Source organism: Anomalospiza imberbis, chromosome 1, assembly GCF_031753505.1.
Source record: "Anomalospiza imberbis isolate Cuckoo-Finch-1a 21T00152 chromosome 1, ASM3175350v1, whole genome shotgun sequence".
Taxonomy (NCBI): domain Eukaryota; kingdom Metazoa; phylum Chordata; class Aves; order Passeriformes; family Viduidae; genus Anomalospiza; species Anomalospiza imberbis.
Window position 1 is genome coordinate 29,154,009 of NC_089681.1, and position 7,686 is coordinate 29,161,694.

A 7,686-nucleotide genomic window follows, 5' to 3' on the forward strand; every position below is an offset into this window, starting at 1 on the left:
GCACGCTGTGCCCCGGGCAGCCGGCGGGCGGGATCGGTTTCCATGGCGGCAGCGGCCGCTGAGGCGGCGCGGCGCCTCCCTCCCGCTGCTGGGCGGGAGAGGCGGGAGCGGCCCGGCCCGGCCCGGCCCTGACATCCCCCCGGGGGCCTCTCCGGCGAGCCGCGAGGGAAAACTTACGAGAAACGGAGAGATGACGGGGCAAATCCTTGTTTTTCACCCCAGAGGATTACGCAAGTTCAGGGAATGGCCTGTGAGAGGGGCTGAGCGCCTCAGTGCAGCCCTTTCCAAGGCAGCAGTTTTCCCCGTCCCTGGTGGACTAGCAACAACAGCTTGTTTTTTCCAGGGGGAGACTGGTTTTCCCCAGGATAATTCTGTGTCCCTATGGAAAGCACACTGGTGGCTTCCCAGTGCCAGGAGTGGAAAGTCGTGGCCAGCACACAAGCGTGCCCCGTGCCAGGGAAAGGGTCTGTGGCCTGTTTCTGAGCCACTGGGAACGTGCGTTTCCAGGACAGCTCTTTTCCAAGTGCATTCCATACTCCACTCTCAGCCATTCAAGATTCTACTAAAGTAACATACTCAATGGAAAACTCATCGCTTAGTGTCTCCTCAAAGGTCCCACTGCTGATCAGTGGCGGGATGACATTGTAGTCAAATTGGTCTGAAACAAAAATCATTATTCATTCAAGGATATCTCCATTTTTCTACACAAAAGCAACACTTCAGTCACAAGAAAGACCAGAAACCACAGCATTACAGTTAATTATTTTCATTTTGTTTGCAATTTTGATACTGAAATCTACCATGAAAATGGAGAACAGAATGTTTTTACGAACACCAGGGTTATTGAAATAATTTAACTTTAAAAAAATCAAGAGCATTAAATATAAGCATCAACAGGGTTTTGCTAGTGCTATGTAACTGCATGCATTATGTCATGTCTTAGTCTAGGAAACTCAAGGAAATCCATTGCTTCCAAATTATTCACTCCTCCAACCTGGCACCCAGTTTCAAGTGAGTAGTACAGAAGAGTAACACATCCTACACATTCCCTGCAAACTTTGTTTAAAAGTCAGCTTCAGGAATCTGGGATGGGCAATGCTCTGCCACAGCCAAGCTATAAACAGATATTGCCTTGTGCAGAAGCCTACTTCGCTATATAACTGTATAAACTTGTTTGATATTTTGATTATTATATTGCTGCTAAGAACTCTCACCCAAATTAAATAGTTTCAGAGAGTTGCTTTCCAAGCATATGTGAAGATTAGAAGCCCCTTAAGGTCCCATTTATGGGCTATTAATTATTATTATTATTATTATTTATGTAATTCTCTTCTGTGCTAAGTACTTGTGACTCCATGTGCTTAAGGAGCTTACTGGAGGGATTCCAAAGCAAGGATGTTGCAAAGGAGGAGAGGGAAGAAAAAGCCTGCTGTTTCTTAGAGGAAAGCAGCGTGTTGTGTAGGCTTCATGGAAGAAGTTGTTGTATTGAAGTGTATAAAAGGAGGAAAGCATAAGAAGAAGGGACAGTAGAAGGGCTTCAAGTGTGTGCAAAGACAGTAGAAACGAGAAGGTAAATTTACACTGGGGATTTAAAAGACACCAGCACCCCTTTGAATCACCTTAGCTTTTAAGGTATAGCAACCACAGATTCAAAATGAGCCCTGTTCCCTCCTGAAATCCCAAATGTCAGCAAATTGAACAGGGATCTCTCCAAAATAGCTGTAAGAAATGCTAAGGCAAGAGCCACAAGTTAACCCCAAGGGGCTAAGGGGCTTAGGCTCAGATTCTTAAAGGTAATTAGGTACCTTTAAATACAAGTTAGACATCTAAATCTTTGAAGCTCAGCATCTTACTTAACTAACTCTGGACTGCAGGAAGTCTCCTTAATGGATTCACAGCCATGAACCCTTTCCTGGATTTGGATTTTGTTTTGTCTTGCAGAAACTGAACAGGGCATAGTTTTATGGTGACAATTAGGTCGATGTGGTGGGGACAAATAATCTCCAGGAAACAAGAGATAGAAATGTAGGGCAGTTAGGAAATGTATAATCACTGGTCTCTTGTGGGGAAAAAAGACTACATGGCTTTGGTCAGCAATGAGATTTTCTTAGTATAAGAAAGCCAGTAAAAGTAAGGAGAAAAAGCCCCAGTTTATCGAGCCATGGAGCAGAATCTCAGAATTCTCATAGGCCATTTATTTTGATGGACGTTGCTCATTTCACAGCTATATTCCTATATTCTGGGAACATAGCAAACTTGCTTTTATTCATCTCAGGCATAAAGAGCCTTGAAATTGCAGTAACAATAATTTATACTACACACAGGAATCTTATAGTATTTACAATTAATTCCTTGAAGTATTTGTATGCATTCTTTGGTTTGGGCCTCTGGCTATATTGCATTCCACACACAATTCTCAAGGGATTCAAAAGGATTCTGAGAGCTAGATTTTTAGAAACATAGTCATATATTTACTTCTTTATAATGTTCAGCTTTTAATAAATTGCCTTCTCTCTTTGTCTCTCTCTTCTGTCCCTGTTGCCTACTGTCATAAACCTACAATTTTTCTCTTTAGGAATCTCAACATTCATTGTTTTGACATTATTTGTGGTGTAATATTCAGTATTTATGAACCCTTTCCTGCTGTTACGAGGTAAATAAAGAAGAACTAAATTTAAAAGCATCAGAGCTCGTTTTTGTACCATGTGAGAAATTCATAGTAATAGAAAGGTTTCTGTGATTTAAAATCCAATGGAAATAGTTTTCTTTCAAGTTCCCTGAAGCATTTACAGCCCAAACATTACAGTGTTGCAACATTAAATTACATACCTGCTAGAAATAGAATGTGAAAATATTTGTTTCTTTTCAGCTGCTGATGGAGTGAGTCTGGAAAATTGATTTCGTTTTTCATATTTCCATTTTTAATAACTTGGAATACAGCAGACAGAACAAGTCACCTCCTGAATAACAATGCATTGAACTAATTCACTCCATTTTCCACAAAAAAAGATGTCAAGGAGTCTGAAGAACACTCCTCTTTCTTGCTGAATTTCCTATGCAACGTCTCCTCCCAAAGGACTGCAGCCTGATCTTCACACAGCTACACAGCTCACCTCTTTCTGCTCTTTCTCCCAGCTTCTTTCTGTCTTACAAGCCTTTGCAGCCTCCACACCTGGTTGGAGTAGAGCTGTGTATTTGTTCTCATGCTCTGCACCAGGGAACAGCACAGGAGCCCTGCCAGTGACTAAGGATCACATCAAGGCCGGGCCACAGCAGCTGAAGAATTGTGAAGGATCACAGCGGGAGCAGAGAACTGTCGCATCGTGAGCACTGTATAGCACAGTCATAAACACTCTCCCACCTGAAGCTGTTGTGCAGGGAGTGTTCACTGTGGTGACTCTTACGTACTATTGGGGCTGCTGGAATGAATCAAAGGAATTCAAGGGCTGCTGAAACAGATTCAGTTCTCGATGCGTGCTGATGTCCTAGAACACAAGCAGAAAAAGAGCTGCCTTGGTACATTAAGCCACTTCTGCGTCCCATCCCCCATCTTTGCCTTTGAGAGATGATACAGCTCAGCATTTGGTGTCTCATTATTCAAGCGAGCAGATGTGGTATAAATCTAAAAGGTTTTCGTATCAGGAAGTGGTAGGTGGAGATATCCTAAGGGCTGGAGCAAGGCTAAGACACAGCTGCCAGGGAAACTCGGGTGGGTGAGTGGGTGGGAGAAGGCAAGAACATCCTGGCAGTAGAGCACCTTCCCAGGGATGAACACAGCTGAGAGAAGGTTATTGAGAGACTGTAACTGTGCAGCAGGGATGGGCTTTGACCAGCACTCACTTTAAGACCAAATGTGGAATGCAACTCCTTCCATTGCATTGTAGAGAAGTGAAATAGGAGAAGTGTCAGTTTTCTGTTTTACCTCTCCACCTTTCTGCTCTCTCCAAGTAGAAGAGGAAGCCTTATAGAATGAGGGCATTATTTCCTTAAAGCAAAAAACAACCTTTTCACTCCTTCCAGTATTGTTTTGGCATTGTTAATTGATTGTGCTGTTGTTGCCAGCAAAAAAAAAAGTCTGAGGAACTCCAGTCTCTGCAGTTTGGCTAGAGCTGAAAAATGTTCTGAACTGAGACCTGGCCCTCAAGTTTAGAAATGAAGAGTGAATGTCACATGACATTCATGGAAATTCCAGTTGTGTTGCCTCTTTTATAGGGCCTAAGTCTATTTGTTCTTGAAGGTAACTCTGAGGAAGCATCATTTGGAGGCTGCCTGCACCTTCCAAGGACTGAGTGGGCTGGAGCACCTAGAAGCCACTGCTGTCTTCAAGGGTGTCAGGAGGATGATTAAGATGTAGGCTGGTCAGAGGCCATGCTCCTGCTAAATCTGATTGTTTACCAACTTCTCCAAGGGAAAAAAATCACTAATAATTTGGTCTGATTTTATTGGGATCTTGCAACAGTAATTGAGAGGTCTGCCTGTCTGCTAAAACAGCTCTTAGAAAGTTGCAAGTAAGAACTTGATACAAAGGACTTCTATAGGCGAAAAATCCTAACTCCAGGTGGGAACTGCGGACTTGTACATTGTCAGCTGTGTCCAGGTGCTCACAAGCTGGCATTACAAGTAACATAGAGGTAGAGATGTCTTTGCTGGAACTGGAATGCAAGAGCATATCAGCTGTGGGGTCTAAGGCAGTTTTTCACATTCATCTGAGTGTAACAATCTTTGACCTTGGTTGTAGGTTCACAAAGCCTGTTACTCAGCAAAAGGCTAATATAGCAAAAGCAGATTAGACAGTGGTTAAGACTTTTGTTTTCCCCTTTCCTAAATCAGTTGTACACATCTGGGTTTGGTCCGTTTGTCCTGGGAGTAGTAGCAAATATTTGTCATGTGAACATACTCTCTACAAACTTCAAGCAGTTTATATTTTTTAAAAAGTGCTTTTCAGTTGTTGCTGCAGACAAATGCTTGTTGCTTCTTCCAAATCAATTGGGGCAGACAATACAAAGAAGCTAGAGAAACAAGTTTGCCTACTGGGACTTGAGACTTTATTTTCATATCCTTTTGCAAAACAAAACTGAAAGCGCAGGTCCTTCAAAATGCTGAAGTGAATGTGTTCATCTAGGAAAGTATATTTAAGTCACTTCTAGTGGAAAAATGATTCATTTGACTTACAGTAGGAAAAGCAGATGATTTCCTTTGTTTAAGACTCGGTGGAGAATTCCTTTTTTGGGAACTGTGCAGTTCCCCATATTTGGGAGAATCTGTTTGCTGTTTCCTAAGGGTGTGTTTCTAACTGTGAGAACAGCCTAGATTTAAAAAGCACAGGACTTTCTTCCTGCTAGGAATGCAGGCTACCAAGCTGCTTCAGCTGCTTCTCTGTACAACTGAACAGTTGTCTTTCATCTGAATATAGAATTTAGTTATCTGTTTGGAGAATACAGATTGAATGACCACCTTGTTACTGTGTCCTCTTTAGACTGTAAACTTTAAACAGATAGTAGTTTTAGCCATTTATCTGAAACAACAGGTGGTTTGATTAGGAAAGTATAGGACATAGCAATAGACAAGAGATTATGCAGCTGGAATAAATTACGTATCTCCATGTAGAAGTCTGTATTTACCATGGCTCCAAGAGTGTTTTGCATTCATTCACTAAAGCAACAGCATGGGATTTTGCAGAATGGTGTTTTTATGCATGGCAGAAAACTAGTAAATGTCAGTGTGACTGGGAAAATTCCTTAGGATTTATGTTTTGACTTAATGCTTAATCAGACTTTGCAAAAGTCAACCAGTCTGATAGAGTGGTGTGATGGGAGTCAGGTCAGACACAAAATCCCTATTATAACATCAGTAATAACATTATAGCACCATAACTAGTAGCTTTGTTTTCAAAGTATGCTGTAAAATGTGCTCTGAGTTGAAATATAGTGTATGTAATTAGATTTTCCTGCAAAACTTGTTTCTGGAGGGCTAATATTCCCAATTGCTCTGGGTAAAAAAAAAAGTAAAAAGAAAAAGAAAGCAATTCAGAGAAAAGCTATAGAAAACACATCAGAGCTCCATGCAGAAGGCAAAAAACTACGTTTGCAATCTTCATGGTCTAATTATCCTGTAGGTACTTCTGATTTCTCCATTTCTGCAGTGTCAGAGTACAGCTGCATCTCACTGTTCACCAAAAAATTGCTGGGATCAAATATAAAATCACTGTTTGACTTTGTCAGAATTACATTGAATATTTGCCTGTTACTGCTTTGATCACTATATTTTCTCCTTGTGTGGCTGCGGCATTCCTTGGAGGGGTTCTGTAATACTAAGAGCTGGGTGATGGGACCTGGGCAAATGCTACAGGTTGCAAAATTAGAGGGAATTCAGGTAGGTAGATGAGTGCAGGGCTTTTCTTTCTTGTACAACAGTCATGGTCAGATGTCTTCTCCAAATGTAAACAGCTTGTGGGACAGAAGAAGAGAAGTTAGTGGTCTTCATCCTATTCTGGAACCATTTTGCCTGGTAAAAGGTAGCCATAGGCCTTACTTTCATTTGCTGTTTGTGGTTGGTAGCTGCATTTAAGAAAGACAGTATAGAGACTGCACATGGGCTGCACATTCTGCATCCAGAGAAGTTTCTCCTTGCAAAATGAAGTGCTATTCCTGAAACAGCTGGGGGTCATGCTGTACTGTCAGTCCCCCCTGAGGACTGAAGGGGAAATTAGTCATCTACCGTGGAGCAATAGGAACTAAAAGATGATAAACAAAAGCAAAGTCACATGAATTGTTTTTTTGGTTTTATTTCTAAACCTATACTTTCTTCTGGTAAGAGAGTCAGAAACCAATGGTTTTGAAGGAAGGAGAGATACAAAATCATCCTGTTTAATATCTTCACTGATGACCTAGAGGAGGGGATTGATTGCAGCCTTAGTAAGTTGGCAGAGAACTCCAAGTTGCTTGGGAGTGTTGATCTTCTGGGGGGCAGGAAAGCTCTACACAGGGATCTGGACAGGCTGGATCTATGGGTTGAGCTCACCTGTGCAAGGCCAAGTGCTGGGTCCTGCACTTGGGTCATGACAACCTCAGGCAGTTCTACAGACTTGAGAAAGAGTGGCTGGAAAGCAGCCCAGTGGAAAAGGACCCGGGGGTGCTTATTGAGAGCCCAACAGAACATGAATCACTGTGTGCCCAGGTGGCCAAGAAGGCCAATGGCATCCTGCCTTGTGTCAGCAAAGGTGTGACCAGCAAGATCAGGGCAGTGATCATCCCTCTATACTCAGCACTGGTGAGGCTGTACTGGACTGTGTCCAGTTTTGGGCCCCTCACTACAAGAAAGACATTAAGATGCTGGAGTGTTTCCAGAGAAGGGCAATGGAGCTGGGGAAGGGTCTGGAACACAAGTCCTGTGAGGATCAGCTGAGGAAATGGGGATTGTTTAGCCTGAAGAAAAGGAGGCTCATGGAGACCTTATTACCCTCTACAACTACCTGAAAGGAGGGTGTAGCCAAATGGGGGTTGGGCTCTTCTCTGAGGCAACCAGCAACAGGACAAGAGGCCATAACCTCAGTCATAACCAGAGATGTTCAGGTTTGCCATCAGGAGGAATTTCTTCACTGATAGAGTGGTTTAAGCACTGGATCAGCCAGCTCAGGGAAGTGGTAGAGTCACCATCCCTGGAAATGTTAAAAAAATGACTGTCACT

The 7,686-nt window shown here is 42.6% G+C and overlaps 1 long non-coding RNA gene across 1 annotated transcript; it reads right to left on the minus strand.

The window, feature by feature from the left end:
• Nucleotides 1–563: 563 nt before the first annotated feature.
• On the minus strand, nt 564–2,608 carry LOC137471660 (uncharacterized). Its single transcript, XR_010997756.1, has 2 exons — nt 2,508–2,608; nt 564–658 (listed from the first exon to the last, which is right to left on the minus strand). It is a non-coding gene; the product is annotated as an uncharacterized lncRNA (long non-coding RNA).
• Nucleotides 2,609–7,686: the final 5,078 nt, after the last annotated feature.